Source organism: Balaenoptera borealis, assembly GCF_965194805.1.
Source record: "Balaenoptera borealis genome assembly, chromosome: 17".
NCBI classification, from domain to species: Eukaryota; Metazoa; Chordata; class Mammalia; order Artiodactyla; family Balaenopteridae; genus Balaenoptera; species Balaenoptera borealis.
In genome coordinates this window covers 77,713,613-77,730,376 of record NC_138876.1, presented here as the reverse complement: position 1 = coordinate 77,730,376, position 16,764 = coordinate 77,713,613, and the positions used below count along the sequence as shown (strand labels likewise).

Genomic DNA, 16,764 nt, shown 5'->3' with positions numbered 1-16,764 from the left:
TTACAGAAGCGGCTCCGGGGAGATGCCTTACCCCTTCCGCCACGTGAGGATGGGGCAGGGAGTCTGCAGCCCAGAGGGGGGCCTTCACCAGAACACGGCCGTGCCGGCACCGTGATCTTGGACGTCCAGCCTCCAAAACTGTGGAAAATAAACGTCTGTTGTTCATAAGCCGCCTAGTCTGTGGCGTTCTGTTATAGCAGCCTGAACATAGCAGAGACCCCTAGGATAAACCTATGTTAAATATTCAGTTCTGTTATTTTGTTACGTACCTGGGTTCATAGATAAAACAGAAACCTGAGAATCCTCCTAATCTGCGTTTCTTCTTTGGGGAATTCCTCCTGTTTAGCTGAGGAGGAGAAGCCACTTTCTCTGCCCCTGGTCTTTGGGTGGTGTTTGGACATGCTTCACGGAGCACTGGTCCATCGGTGACCAGAAATACTGATCTCTTGCCGCTACTTGAGTCTAGTGGGTCTGATTCTCTGTAGGACACACTTAAAGCTGAGTTCAACGTCATCCTTGGTCAAAGAGAGGCAGCTTTGACCAGGACGGCCAGCGGAAGGACGTTCCTCTGGAAGGACACCCCGTGGCGTGACTCCTGGTGCTTTACCCCACGTGCCTGTATAGGCGCCAAGCTTTGCGGACCCTCCATGTGCCCCGTGCCTCGGCACTGTCATCTCGTTGTCACCAGACAGCTCCATTCCTGACTTCGCCCTCTGTTCGCGAGCCTGCCTTAGCCTTTGCTCTCAGACCAGTCCGCTTGGTAAGCAGGAAAGTCTTTTGCAGGCACTGTTTTCATCTTGTTACTCCCCTGCTCCAAAATCCTGTTTCCTCCCAGTTACCTATGGATCAGGTTTAAATTCCAGAGCCTGGCAGTTAAAGCCACCTCTCAAGTGGGATCCCCACCCTCATCAAGTATCAGTATCAGTATCCAGGGGCTTCCCTGGTGGTCCAGTGGTTAGGACTCCGAGCTTCCACTGCAGGGGGCACGGGTTCCATCCCTGGTTGGGGAACTAAGATCCCACATGCCATGCAGCATGCCCCCCCCACCAAAATTAAACCCCCAAACAAACCAAAAAAAAACCCAAAAAACACAAATATCCATTTCATCATCAGAGTGTATGAGCTTTTCCTTGCCTGGAATTCCTTATCAATTCCTGTCTCCCAGAGGCTGGGAGTTCCTTTGAGGCCCATTTCAAAAGTTACTTTTTCCTTTTAAAACAAAAGTCTTGGGGAACTAAGATCCCGCAAGCTATAATGTGTGGCCCCCCAAAAAAAAAAAAAAAAGTCTTTTGAGCAAAATCCAAGAATTTTTACCTTTCATTCCTTCAAATTTTTTCACAATTCAATACATACTAGGTACATGTATAAGTAGTCTTGAAATTATTTTTTGCTTTAAGCGTGTATGTGATTCTCAAGTTACATGGTAAGTTGATGTAAAACTTTTCCCTTCGTGCAAAGACTGCTCGGGCTCTCAGTTGTCTGAGAGAATGAATAAACAAGCGGCACCAGGCAAGCCAGCCCGGGCGTCCACACGGCGCACCGGGAGAAGGTGGGCTGGAGTTGAAATCCGAGAGGAAACCGCGGAGCGTTTTGCCGCATTAGCAGAGTTCTGAAGACTGATTAACTTCCTGGAGAGGGATGAAGCTATTTATCAACCTGGGAAGCCCTCCACAAAAATAACAATTTTATTCAGCAACCCAGACTGGAAAGCTGTTGTCAGTTCTTAAATGTCCATAATCGAGTGACATCTGAATAGACACGTACTAACACGATCAAGAGGAAAACAACAGCATCTCCTCCGGAAGGTGAAACAGACCCACTGACAGCAAGAAGCACAAGTAGAAACTCGGTCAAAATCCCCCTCAGTTGGGGGGCTCAGTTCAGATTTCCTCTCCTGTGCGGAGACTCTTCTTATCCCTAAATCTGCGTTTATTCAGAACTTACAGATTCCTGTACTCGTGGTCCCTTCGGGCTGTGCGTGCAGTCGGGTCCTCTTTTCATTCTCTGAGGACATAAAGGGCGCTCATTAGTCTGGTTTGTGTAACGGGAAGTCGCTGCGCCTGTTTCTAGTAGATTTTAAGCGATGTGAGGGTAGGAATTATGTTTTAACTCTGTGTCTTTAGAATCCAGCACAGAATCTAACATGATAGAGGCCTGAGAACAGTCTGTGGGCTTGAACGGGACTGAAGGACGTCCTGTACGCGAAAAGGACAGTTGTGGGTTTCACGTCCGCTGTCATACAAGTGTGACAGCAGCGTCTGCGGTTACAGGACATGGCCACGCGGGGGTTCAGAGGGCCAGCAGTCCAGGAGCCGTCTCCATTGTGGAGCATGCTGCATTGTGCTTTTGCGGAGCTGTTTATTCCTCCCCGCGTTCCTTGAGCGCCACCGGTTTGCACACGCAACATTGGTGTCCATCAGCTGTGTACTGGGCTCACTTCACAGCTGGACGTTCAGCTCCTCTGAGTGGCCTCCAGGAGGGCCAGCCAGAGTCAGGTGCCTCATTCGGAGCCTTGGAGAGCACCTCTCTCTTACTCTTAACACCCTTTGGTGACTAAGCATTCAAATAAGAGATGCTCAGTACAATTAAGAAAAACTATATAAGCCTGTGGCTTTAAATCTCCCATTAAGAACCAGGAAATTAAGAAGACATTTTATGCCAGATCTGCAGCATTTTAGGGTTTCTCATTGCACTTTATTAGTGACACTTGACATTATGTGTGTTTGCAGTGTATCTCATTAATCTTAAATACAACGACTATGTTTCAAAGCACTTTTTGATAATTAGACATTCGCATCCAATCGATCTCTTATTTTTAAGACTATTGAAACCCGGTTTTGAAGTGCTATGTGAAGTGTTCTTAAATTTTAAACTAATACGTAGCCACTTTATTGGCACTTAGCCTCATACATAAGTAGGACGGCTGTGTGCTTCTGAGGCTATGTCGTAGAGCGCTACTTCTGTTTTCAACTTGTGCACTATTGCCGTGATGTGTGAAATACTTTACAAACTGCCTCCTTTAGTTCCCAGTTTCCTCCCAGGTCAGTACCAGAGGGTGATGCCTTACAGTGCGTTTCGGGGCTTGTGCATTTGCCAGTGAAGACGCTGGCGTGGTAACGGACGGAAGGCTCCAGAGGGTAAGGATGCACGTGATGTGGCACAAGTAGGACGTTGTGGAGCCGGGGCTTTGCCTGGCATTTACTGGGCACTTCTCAGGGGCCAGGTGTGGTGCTAAGTCCTTTATGTGCATCACCTCCAGGAGTTCTCACAGTGGGTAGCTGTTGAACAAAGCAGGTAATCACGGGGTGAGATTCGAGCCCTTGTCTGTCTGGCTGCAGATCCATCCACCTTGCCAAAGTGCGTCGAGTGTGATGGTTTGGTGTGCGCGGTGTTTCTCAGACTTTGGAGGAAAATGTTTTGTCTTTTTGTTTTTTGGTTTCTTTTTCCTATTTAGAAACTGTATTCCTTGGACAGCTTAGATTTACTGAAGGTTTCTTGGAACCACAGGAATTGCTGCAGGTGCCAACCAAAGGTTCCCCTTCCAGCGGGTTTATCACATGGCGGCCCCGGAGAGACCAGTGCTGTCCGTCACCTCTGTCCTCATCTGCGGGCCATGATGGTTCTCCTCGTCACCGGGGACTCAGGTCACGGGCTTCGCTCCCAGCCCTCTGATCTGAGGCTACCCATCAGCAGTAGCGATTAGCTTTTTGATTACACACTTACACATTTCACAAAGTGCTTTCACTTCAACAGCCTTGAGGGGCGGGGCAACTGTAATCTCAGCTTGGCAGATGAGGCAGCAGGTGCCTGGGAGACAGTGACTTTTCAAAGTTGTGTGGTTCACACAGGAAGAACCAGGATACAAGCCCTCCTGTCTCCTGCTACATCCCGGCTCCGAAAGGAGACCTCTGCTGGGGCCGGCACCTCATGGGCCAATCTGTAGAACGAATGACTTCACCTTCATCGATAATTTTCCAGCTCTGTCCCCTCAAGTACTAGGGACTTCAAGGCTGAGGGGCGTTGAGATTTGAGGCTCTGCTCCAGCCCAGGCCCTCTGCGTCTGCCTGTTTTACACATTGATGTCCCAATGAGCTCGACTTGAGGCAAAGCTTTTGCAGCTAAAACATGCTCCAAAGACAGCTGAACCCCAAGGTTCTTACCACACTCGGGCCCAGTGCCAGTTTTTTTTTTTTTTTAAATCAATGAAATTAATATAAACATGAGTAAATTGTCAATGGGAAAATATTATTTGGCTTACAAAATTTGTTTGCAGCTTTCCAAAAATGTATCTGTTGGGTGAGGCCAAGAGACGCCCCTCAAAGGAAAACTCCCTCCTGCGCAGCTCAGTACGGGACACCTGGTTCAAACCCAAGTCCCTCCTTCCCTGGAGTTTTGCTGCCCTCCTTGCCCTCTTGGATCTGCTCTGCACACTCTAAAGAGCACCAGCCAGGTTTAAAGCATCAGGCAGCCGCTCCCTGCCCACTGGCTCCCATCACTTTCAAGGTCAAGTTCAGGCCCCCTCACCTGGATACAAGATTCCCTGAGACGGTCTGTCCACCTCTCCTGCTCTGTCTCCCTCCCTCACAGGGTTTCCCCCAGGATGGGGAAGGGACCCACGGCCCCTGTGAATGCCAGGCTCTCTCTGCCCTTGGCCTTGGGCTTGTGCCGTCCCTGCTCCTGACAGCCTCAGGAGCCTGCTCCAGGCATCCTTTCTTCCGGGACGGCTTACTGTCTTCCTTGAGCCTGTGACTTAGCCCTGCCCGCCCCTTGCAGGTGGTTTCATGGCCCCTCGTGTGCCTTCGTTCTGCACTGAAACAGACCCTTTCCATTCAAATGGAGTCTCTTCTCTCTGGTCTGTGATCTCAACGACAGCACAGATTGCAGTCATTTTTGTATCCCTCGTGGTCAGAATAGCACCTGGCTCCTAGGAACAGCCCAGTAACTGTCTGCCAAAATGAGATTAAATGAAAAAGTAAATTGTATTATGGTATCTGTTTCAAGCAATGCACAGAATGTAAAATATGTAATTGCTTTATAGCTGGTATAGTCTGCTAGGATTACAGATAATGTCATAATTAATTGTAAACAATAATCACAACTTTCAGTTTTTCCGTTAAAACTCATTTTACTACATGCATACATATATTCAGTGAGTCTGTATGAAACACTGAATTTCCTCACCTCCCCAGTCACTCCATAGCTGTCTTCATTATTTTACTGACTTGCTGAATTCCCAGTATCTTCAGGGCCCAAATGATGTTTTCAAGTCATGTGTCTAGTTTAGAACTCCTACAATAAAATGACATTTCCAGACAGAATGCTCCATCCTTCACAGTTAAGTGCTGAATTCAATGAAATATTCCTCTTTCTTTCCATAATGTGGTGTGTTCTCTTCGTTCTTGGAAGAGATTTGAGGAGGGATTGTGTATGTTTCTTTTTATGGCATACTATGAATATGAACACTTGGTTTCATAAACCAATTTCTATTTCTCCCATTTCCCAAAATTTAGAAACATTTATGATTCTCAGTTGATTGCGTGCCCTAGAATTTGTGTGGAAGTTTTGAAAACACTGAACACCAGTGCAGAGTTAGGCCCTCATCCTCGGAGTGAGAGGACGGGGTGGTGCAAGAGGGGAAGTGATATTTTGTCCAAAAACCATCAAGGACAGACTTTTCGGCCTTCACGCTTGCTTTTCTATCAGAGGGCTCACAAGGTGAAACCCAGGCACATCCACTTGCTACCTTGTAAATTTGATCCCTTGTAAATCTGCGACATTTTCCCTTGTTACAACAGTTTTATCTTCTCATGGACATAAATACTGTCTTTGACAGGAGCAGAGCCTGGTGCCATGAATATTCCTTTAGCAGCGGTGAAAACTCTGCAATAAAGCTTTGAGGTTTTAGGATGACAATCAAATGGTCCAACAAGGGGCAGGGACAAGCTGAAATAAAACCTTCACAGACGAGTGGTTTTATTTCACAGCAACTCCGTGGTCTCGATGCTGCCCATCATAGGCTGCCTCTCTTCATTGGCCCCGTGAAGCTGTGAACTTCACTGGGCAAGGATCATAAAGTATTTTGTCACTTGAAGGCCATCAGTGGCTAAGCTGTAATTTCTTCAGTTCTGAGAACGTGAGCGATCTCTCTCAACCTTATCCTTTGCGTTGGGGAATCTATTTAGTTGTTTAATGCTTAGATTTGACTGCTACTTCCCTCAGCTGTGGTGCTCAAAACACGGTGCCTTAAACTCACAGTAATTTAGTTCTGTGATTTGATTTACTTGTGGGTGCCTTAGTTTTATGGTTTTTGCTTTCCACGAAAAAGACATAATGGAATCTGAACTCAAAGCCATGACCTCCTACTACTTACTCAAAGTACATTTCTTTCCCTGGTCATTTTTTTTTTGTTATCAACACCCGTGGTTTCACTTTGCAATTATTCAATTTGGTGTGATAAATAAATTACGACCCAAATAAGGACCAAAATAATGATGACAATTTGAAAAGACACTCACTTGGAGCAACACCGTAAACATCCTAACATTGTAATGATAAGACAGAGAGTTTGAGAAGTAGATGTAATATGGGGGCATTGATGATAAATTTTACTTCTAAGCTAAAGTTATTAATTTTCAAAGTTCGTATGGCTCTTCTTTATTTTCAGATCGGGAGATCATCGTTTAGGAAAAAAAAAAGCATTTCATAGAAGTAAAATACCATTGAAACTAATTTTTTTTTATTTTTATTTTTTTATTTTTTTTAATTTTGGCTGTGTTGGGTCTTCGTTTCTATGCGAGAGCTTTCTCTAGTTGCGGCAAGCGGGGGCCACTCTTCATCGCGGTGCGCGGGCCTCTCACTGTCGCGGCCTCTCTTGTTGCGGAGCACAGGCTCCAGACGCGCAGGCTCAGTAGTTGTGGCTCACGGGCCTAGTTGCTCCGTGGCATGTGGGATCTTCCCGGACCGGGGCACGAACCCGTGTCCCCTGCATTGGCAGGCAGATTCTCAACCACTGCGCCACCAGGGAAGCCCGAAACTAATTTTTACTTTAAAAACGTATTTTTGTCATGATGGCATCTTTTAGAAAATTTTGTTCTTTGTTGCACCTGAAGTATGATTCTGTCCTTCTCCCCAGATGTGTCACCCGTTCGCAAGATTCAGTTCCAGTTAACTAGTTTTGTTAAAAATAAAGGCTAAGGTCTGTGCACACCCTGAAAGAATGTCAGTCAGTGTTTTCCTCTCATCCTTTATAGAGGTTGACTTGAGTTTTTGTCCACGTGGCCTCGCAGAGGACACTGCCTGAGTTCTCACGTGAGCAGTGCTAATAACTTGGACAGTAATAGTCACAGCAGCTGACGTCTATTGGACGCATGCTATGCCCTCCACCCCCTTTGAAGCATTTACCTGGATTTTCTCACTTGATCCTCTCAACATGGTCCAGATCCTTGTACCTGGAGGAAACTGAGGCATACAAGTCCCGTCCCCATGGGACTGCTCTCCACTTGGGTCCATGACTGCAGGTCTGGCCGGGCCCTTGTCCCCCTAATAAAGGCTGCCCTTTGGTGGACCACAGGTCTCTGTAGAGGGTCAGAGCAATGCCCCTCTAGAGGTGAACTCTGTAAGACAAAAGAGAAGGGCCTTTTCACACTCACCTCTCCAGCCAGCATTGCCGGTGAAGCAAAGCAGAATGGGAGCATTTCCTTCCAGCAGCACCCCTGGTGGAGACGCCCTCGTTCAGGGATTGGTGACCGTCAGCATCCGGTCACGAGCATCGCTGCACCTGTTTGCAGTTGGGGTGTAAGCCTGCCCTCGTCCATGCTTTCTGCTCGCTCCTTCTCGTGACCGCTTGGCCATTGGTCACGACTCAGTTGTCCGGCTGGTGTTCGTGAGCCCCTGCTAGACAGCGGCCACCGTGCACTCCCATCTACTTGAAGGCTGTTGTGAAGGTCCCGCGTTTCAGCTCAGCCCGTCTTGTCTCTGGGGACACAGCGTCAGGACTGGATAAGCGGGGTGCTGTAACTCACAGCAGGAAGCAGAGGGAAATCTGTGGGTGACTTTGTCACCCCCGGGGCCCCCATCAGAGCACACATCCCGGGTCGTCCACACACTGGAGAAGAGGAAAAATTGAAGCCTAGGCAACTTCTGAGCATGAATGCCGTGTGCACGCTCATAAAAATAGAAATTCTACCAAAAATCACCATGGATGATGACCCTGAAAAGCGAAAATGCAGATCTCTCTTTTCCCCTTGTGGTCGTGTTTTAGGGAATGCGTGAAATGATCTCTCCCTGGTGAAGCAGTCTGTTACCATGGAAACGCACTTACTAGTCTCTAAGCCCTTCCAGGTAGTTCCAGGAACATTAACTCTCTACTAGTATTTAAAAAAAAAAAAAGTATATAAGATTAATATCTGGCTTTTGAATAGTTATAATGATTGAAAGGAAAGCATTCATTTCAAATTACTAATAGACTCTTCTCATCTGAGAAGTATAACATTTGATGTTATTAATAATCATACTTCACATAAGCAGAGTAACGCCTGCTAGGACACGGCATGTTCTCTTGCTGCTAATTGAGCCTTCCTTTTCCATGTCATCGCTTTGGGCTTGGCTTTAGATTGATCTGGGGAACATAATTTTATTTAATCATACTTTGCTGTTTATGTACTATTTCTGTCTTTTTAATCTCAACTTCCTTACGGAGTCGTGCCCACCGTCCCTACCCAGACAGGATGAATAATTGTTCACTGTTCCTCCTGGACAGTAGATTTTGTGTGCAGTGTCTACATTCCTGCTAATTTCTTAGTTTAAACTGGGAATAACATCTAAAGGAATGTACGGAAATATTCAAGGTTATATAGTAGTTAACTGTGATATACTTAAATATTTAAATGTAGCTTTTAAAATGAATACTTAATAAGTTTAAAAATTAAACACGAGTAATTTTCAGTGTTTAAATATATTTTTGAAACTCTGAGAAAAGTATGTATTTTTTATAACATTTCTTAATGTGTGTTTTTTTTCCTATCATGTAGTATATGGTGTTACATGGAGGTGGGCCTAATGAAGGCTGTATGTTTTACATGCTTATTTTCATTTAAACACTTTTTGTTGATTTCTGTCCGCCCCTCCATTCTCTTTCCTGTTACCTAATTTCTAAGCATTCAGAATACCGCCCTTTTGTTCAGTGTCCTAGTTGCGTTTCGTGAATTTGTCCAGGCTTTCTGCATCCGCAAGTGCTCTGGCAATGCTGTCTGGCTAAACTTCTCCCTGCCGCAATCTCTGTTCTTTGTCCCTTCTTTCCCTCTTGTATCTTAGATTCTAGGAAAATCTTTTGGGATTCAGGGAGTATAAACTGTCTTCTCCTGGTCTGTGTAATACCCACCACATACACATTCACAGACTGCAAATACTGAAATGGCACTTATTACACTTAATCTGGCTCTTCCTCCATAACGTTGAAAATAGTCATTAGTTCAATTTGGGGGGCTTGTCGTTTAGTCCCGTAAGATTATTATTCCCTTTGAAGGGGGGTAGACTCCTTCACAGAGGGCAGCCTGCAGGTGTTATGTGTTGATTCTCTTCTCAGTTGAGTACATCTCACATACTGTATTCGTTTCCTAGGGCTGCCTTAATGTGGTGCCACAAGCTGAGTGGCTCAAACAGTAGAAATGTATCGCCTCACAGTTCAGGAGGCTAGAAGTCTAGGTCAAGGTGCCAGGGTTCATTCCTTGTTCCATGCCTCTCGCCTGGCTTCTATGGTCTGCTGCAATTCTTGGTGTTCCTTGGCTTGTGGAAGCATCACCCTGATCTCTGCCTTCATCCTCACATGGTGCTCTCCCTGTGTGTGTGTCTGTGTCCAAATTTCCCCTTTATATAAGGACACCAGTCATATTGGATTAGGAGCCCTCCCACCTCTGTATCATCTTAACTTAACCAATTGCATCTGCACAACCCTGTCTCCAAGTAAGGTCACATGTGGAGGTCCTGGGGTTGAGGACTTCAATATAGGAATTTTAGAGGGACACAATTCCACCCACAACACCTATCGTTATAGTAAAACTTGTTTTATATCCTAAGTCTGTTCAGCAATTTTACAACAATCAGATCTTGTGTTTGGATCACAATGCACATCAAACACAGTCGGTGTGGATGCCTTTAGTAAGCGGAGTCCGGAGCATTCGTGCCTTGGCCAGCTGCACTGAGTACCCTGCTTGTTCATGACCTTGGAGGGTCCATTTATTCTTAATCATACCAGCTTAACCTCGTTTAAAGAGTAAATTAATTGTGTCTAAACTTGCGCCAGCAATTGTTACTCCCCAATGGCAATGAAATCTCTAAACATCTTTCTAACCTTTTCATCAAATGATAATTTCATTTTAATCCCAAAATAGCCTTGACTATAATGAGTATTTAGTTAGAATTAACCACAGGATATCATTAATTAAGAGCTGTATTGATTTCCAATCTAGGTAAACTGACTTCCTCCAAAATCTAATATTTTTCATGTTTCAAGAGTTAATTTCTCGATGGTGCATTACTGCACCGTAATTTAATCGTGGTGTATTTACATCACCAGCCAGCAAGACGGCCAGGTTCTAAATGGCGAATGGCATCTGGCCGCTCACCATCACTTGTACCTCTTGGTACCTGTTTCCTTGTTCCTGCAGGTCTGTGCCCACCAGCCAGGAGGCAGTAGTAACTGTCTTAGTTTGAGTCCCAGGCCACGTGCTTTGTTTATTCCCCAGGGGAGACACTAAAGCCGAAAGCTGGAGCTATAGCGTTTGCTTACTTGTATTTATTCTGTTTAAATGGTGCTCAGGCCCTGTATCTAAAACTTGAAAGGAAAGGAAATCTTCTGTATTAACGCTGCTTGTAGTTATTTTCTAGACCAGCCCATCTTACTTTTCCTTTCTTTCAACAATACTGACTTATTCACCAACACTTCTCAAGAAGATGTTTACATTAAAGCATAGTGAGGATGTTAGCAGAAGCAGATCGCAGATAACTTTGCCGCCGCTTCAGTGGAATTCAGAGTGAGGCACCCTGCCTCAGTGACAGAAAGAGGACCTCTGATCGACAGAACTTGGAAAAGCTGACACAGAGCAGCAAAAGGATATTCCCACAAATCAATTCACTTCTGTTGTAGAGCAAAAAAAATAGGAAATGATCTATCTACAGTGTACCAATTTCTTATTGTGTAATTTGATTGTAATGCTAGAGGTTTACCATTGTTTACATAATTTGATCTTCAATAAAATTATATATTCCTCATGTCTGACTTTTGCTTCAGATTATATCTAAATTAACAAATTAACAATTTTTTAAAAATGTAGCCAACTACTTTAAACCTAGAATACATGATTTCAGTTATGGAAAGGTATTTGTTTGGGCCAAGATGACTATAAAGCTAGTTACATTCGTTGCCTAAATGAATTGATTTCCACCAAGGTCCTGGCAGTACAGGTGCCTCGCAGCTCCCTCCTCTGCCTCCGCCCTCAAGCTTCTGTTTTCCCTTCCTGCTGCTGTGCCTTAGTCGGTACCCCCAGTACGGGCTCTGCTTTTGCCTGTTCTCATTCCACGTGTGTTTTCAGCGGGGCATCTCAACTTCCCCGAGTCCCCACCTCGCCCTCCTTACCTCCGCGAAGTCCACTGCCTTCCCACACGCACTGCTCCTCATACGTTGGTCATTCCATGAACCAGGATGGACATTGATCACTCAGGCTAGAAACTTCAAAACTATTAAAGAGCTTCAAGAAGAGAGTAACATGATCAGACTTGTGCTTTAGAAAAGTCAGTCATCCTGGGAGAAAACATTATTGTCATATTATTGGCACGTATTAGGCAGTGGGTACTAGCAGTTCTGTACAGAAAAAGAAGTCTGTCTTTTCTTTGCCTTTCCCGCGAGATGAGAGCTTCCTCCAATGGGTAACCATCCACGTTGCAGCCGAGAGCTGTAAGCAGCAGTAGTACTAGGTGCTCTGGTATGGGGGCGAGGAAGGGCTTGTTTCAAAGACTTTGGCCATTTTCATAAAATCGCTTTGGGCTGCATGTTACCTAAGGTTGGAGAACAAGTTCTGGAGCTGGATGCACCTGGGTTTCATCATAGCTGTACTACCTGATGGGTGGTTATTTTTCAGAATGTTTCATGTTTCCTAGATTCAGATGTCTTTTTCAACTCGGAATGTTCATGCAAACCTTAGGAACTTGATTGCTGCCCCAGCTTAAACAAATAGGAGATACTCTGTTGTAGCCCGTGGAGTTGGAAGAAAACTGTCTGGTGCATTTGAATTCTGCCCCGTCGTTTCTCCTTGCTTTATGGGGTTCCAATCTGCGTCCATTTCCGTTACACGTTTTAGCTGAATAAAACCAGTTGCTTAAAGCCACTGTCCAAATTTCAGTTACTGCAGTATATTAGCTTTAGTTGCATGAAGTGCAAACCTCATAGCTAGTTCTTCAGCCCATAAATCACTAAGTAAACAGCAGGTGTGCATCTTGACCGATGACCGGTCACATCACCTTATTCAGAATCTGACAGTGATGGGTCACTGCACAGTTACTAGTCAGTTCACCCAGAGACAGGGAAGCATGGAGTTGTGTTTCCTCCTTGTCCCAAGGTGATAACTTGTGACCTTTTATAAACATGGATACTTAAAAAGGGAACTTCCATCAGCCAAGATGGAAATGCAGCAGAGCAGTGAAAGTGATGGTGCTGGAAGTGAGATTCCCATCAGACGTCTGTAGAGGCCATGCTGACTGTGGGGAGGTCGACACCGCTGTCATCCCAGAGGCTCTGGAGATGCAGACCGAAGCCGAGTGAAGAGGAGCGAGGAAAGTGATTGTGACAACGAGAACAAAGACATCCCAGAGCAAATGACACCATTAAAAACTTCACTTCAAAGGAATTCTCAGAGATATTCCGACTTTGAAAGCACGAAGTACTAAATGTTGGAAGCTGATCCAAACTTAGAAGAGTGACGGTTCTTGGGAGCATAGAGAAGATGCTCGCGCCGTTCGTAGGCTGTGGGATGAAATGAGGGAGGCAAACATGGAGCATTCAAACTGCTCTTAATTATCTCTTACGAAGAAACAACAAATCCTCAGTGTGTTTATGTTGCCAAATCAAATGTTTTAAGGTACAGTGTTCCTTTCCCTATGCATTTATAACCAACAGTAAAAGAGTCTTAAAGTTTTGACAAAAAATTGGTAAAACACACAGAGCCATCCTTTTTTGCTGTTGATTGTTGAGTACACATTGCCCGGTTTCAGTGTATTTGGTTCTTTCGACAGTCCTAACCTTTTAAAGCGAGGGGCCATCTGTAGTGAAAAACAGTCAAACAAATCCTGTTGCTATTTGGAATGTCTGTCACTGAAAAATTTTTTCACACATCCATTTTAATATTGTCAACTATTTTTGCAAGTATTTGCAAGTATTTTCCTAGCCTTAATTTTAAAGGCAATTCATATCGTCATAGATGCCTTAGTGATTATAGAACTTCTCTGACTTTCTATTATTTGTTACTTTTAATTATCAGAGAGTCCAGAAGTTAATATTGAGAGACTTGTATTTTCGTGGTGCTTTTATTGAAATATTTTTGTACTATAAAAGTTTTTGTTTGTTTGTTTTCATTGTAAAAGAAGGCCCCCGCTGGTATGTTCCGTAGGCAGACTGCCAAGTCGCTGGATTACACATAGCGAGTCATACTGACAGTTCCAGAATGATCGCTAGATTTACCGTTCATATCTGCCGTCTCTTTCAGGGTGAGAGACGCTGTCTTGTTTGCTCGTTAAATCAATAAGCTGTCTGTGGGGCTTCGTTGTGTGTTTTGTGGTATGCGGGCAGAATGTTTCGACTTTAAAAACGCCTAAAATAATTAAAACTGTCTTGTATCATTCAACCTTGTAAAGAATACCTAGAATTTAAAACCTCCAAATTGTTTACTTTGGGGAGATGTTAGTATAATGAATAATAATAAGAGCCTCTGGGTTGTTTGAATGCATCAGATCCTGTGCTATGGTCTGTACAAGAGAAAGGGGCCTTGATTACAGTTTCAGAGAAGGTCCCCAGTGCCACCAGCATGCCCAAGACGTTGTGCTGGTCCCTGTGGGGCTGCATGCCAACAGCGTGCTGGGTCACAGACGGTCATGAAAAGCCTTGGGTGGGGAAGGTTTGCGCATTTAAAGATTGCAGCACTATTTACAATAGCCAGGACGTGGAAGCAGCCTAAGTGCCCATCGACAGATGAATGGATAAAGGAGATGTGGCACATATATACAATGGAATATTACTCAGCCATAAAAAGAAACGAAATTGAGTTATTTGTAGTGAGGTGGATGGACCTAGAGTCTGTCATACAGAGTGAAGTAAGTCAGAAAGAGAAAAACAAATACCGTATGCTAACACATATATATGGAATCTAAGAAAAATAAAAATAAAAATGGTTCTGATGAACTTAGGGGCAGGACAGGAATAAAGACGCAGACGTAGAGAATGGACTTGAGTACATGGAGAGGGGGAGGGGGAAGCTGGGACGAAGTGAGAGAGTGACATGGACATAGATACACTACCAAATGTAAAAGAGCTAGTGGGAAGCAGCCGCATAGCACAGGGAGATCAGCTCGGTGGTTTGTGACCACCTAGAGGGGTGGGATAGGGAGGGTGGGAGGGAGACGCACGAGGGAGGGGACATGGGGATATATGTATACGTATAGCTGATTCACTTTGTTATAAAGCAGAAACTAACACACCATAGTAAAGCAATTATACTCCAATAAAGGTGTTAAAAGAAAAAAAAGTTTGGTTTAATTGTGTTCAGGGAGCAAAGCTGATTTAAACACAGCTCAGAGTAAATCTGCGGTTGGGAAAACTGACTTCTGTGCTGCCTTTTCCAACTTGTTGCTAAAGTAACCTCCTTAGTGGCCATGTGTGGCAAAGGAACTCATTGGTTTCATTCTTTTAGGGGTCTGCCCTTCTCATACACCCGAACGTTCATATAGTGTTTTGTGTGATTTATTGTATCATATTCATCAGCTCTATAGAGAAAAAAACAAAAATTTTTACTACAAACACTTTCACCTGAACCTGAGGTGAAGATTCCCACGAGGAGCAGCATGAAGCTGCCGGTGTCAGTGAAGAGAGGCGTCAGAAACGGTGATTTTGAAGATTCTTCACTAATTCTCAGACTGTGGACGTTTATTTATTTTTTTACTAACGTCCATAAACAAGGGCAATTTCTTTTTTTTTTTTAATAAATTTATTTATTTATTTATTTTTGGCTGCGTTGGGTCTTCGCTGCTGCGCGCGGGCTTTCTCTGGTTGCGGCGAGCGGGGGCTACTCTTCATTGCGGTGCGCAGGCTTCTCATTGCGGTGGCTTCTCTTGTTGCGGAGCATGGGCTCTAGGAGCACGGGCTTCAGTAGTTGTGGTGCGTGGGCTCAGTAGTTGTGGCTTGCGGGCTCTAGAGCACAGGCTCAGTAGTTGTGGCGCACGGGCTTAGTTGCTCCGCGGCATGTGGGATCTTCCCAGATCAGGGCTCGAACCCGTGTCCCCTGCATTGGCAGGCAGATCCTTAACCACTGCGCTACCAGGGAAGTCCAAGGGCAATTTCAGGAATAGGGAAATGGGGGCTATTCGAACCTGAACCAGCACTGACACGGGGAGACCTTCAGAGTGGGTGCAGGACCCCAGAAGGCAGCCCTGATGCCACCTCCGGGCAGGCCTTAACTTCAGACTTGATCTGAAAAATTCCAGGAAACCTCTCCTCTGGCTTGAGTCCCGTGTGAGGCTTTCCGGCACACTCAGGAGAACGGGCGACTTGGAATCGGCTGCTGGTCCTCGTCGGCCTCCTGGATTGCAGCGTCCCCTCCTGGGGACATTGCTGCCCCAGGAAGCCCCACAGATCCCCGGAGCCCGGGTACCCAGGAGGCCTCCAGCTCCAGCCCTGGCCCCACCTCACCACCCCCCCCCAACAGCAGCGACTCCCCATCCTCCCTGGTTTGGCTTTTGGTGGGTCATGACTTCTGCCAGGGGCACCTGCCCCTTTTCCCGCTTTGTCACTCTGTGAACCCCAGTGAAAATGCTGAGGGATTCTTCCTCCCCCTTCCCAGGAACTTCATTACTTCCTCACCGGGGCGCAGCCGGAAGTCATTTAGTCTTCCCACCCTGATACCTCCTGTTTCTTGGGTGCCTGTTATGCCCCAAGGCACCTGATACGCAGGACCTCAACCACCCCGTGACCCTATTCAGCTCTGACAGACGCTCCTAGACGTGGGAACAACCCCCCCCTTTTGGACGCTGCCAGTAGAGTGGCATTCGGATCGCAGCGCTGTCCTCTTGTATAGCACGCTGCACGTGGCAGGACTGTAGTCTGCCTGCTTCATTTTTATCTTCCCCCCTAGACTGTAAAGTCCTCTGTCTCATCTGTTTACTGTCACTTCCGCCTCCACCCTAAACCTCCAGCCCCGTGATTGGCCCAAAGCCCTCGTTCTATGAATAAAGTTTATCAAAGGACCAGATGAGGGGTTGAATGGAAGTCTGAGTCAGTTCCCAAGGAGCCACACGGTCGGAACAGAGTCAGCAAGAAAGACTAAAATCCACGTTAACAAAAGTAACCTAATATGTGCAGGAATAATTTTCTGCTATTCAAGTTTGGCCCTGCTGAGAGTCTTGTAAACAGAAATGTTACAGACCCCAGGGGTAAATTTACTTACCGCTCTCCAACAAAGTCACGGTAGCTGTTTCTGTTAAGGGCGCTAAAAAATGCTGATTTCG

The 16,764-nt window shown here is 45.5% G+C and overlaps 1 protein-coding gene across 7 annotated transcripts in view; it reads left to right on the top strand.

Annotated features, from left to right (window-relative positions):
* Positions 1–16,764, top strand: part of FAM110B (family with sequence similarity 110 member B) — a 200,752-nt gene that overhangs the window by 81,486 nt on the left and 102,502 nt on the right. The gene's annotated exons all lie outside the window — the stretch shown is intronic.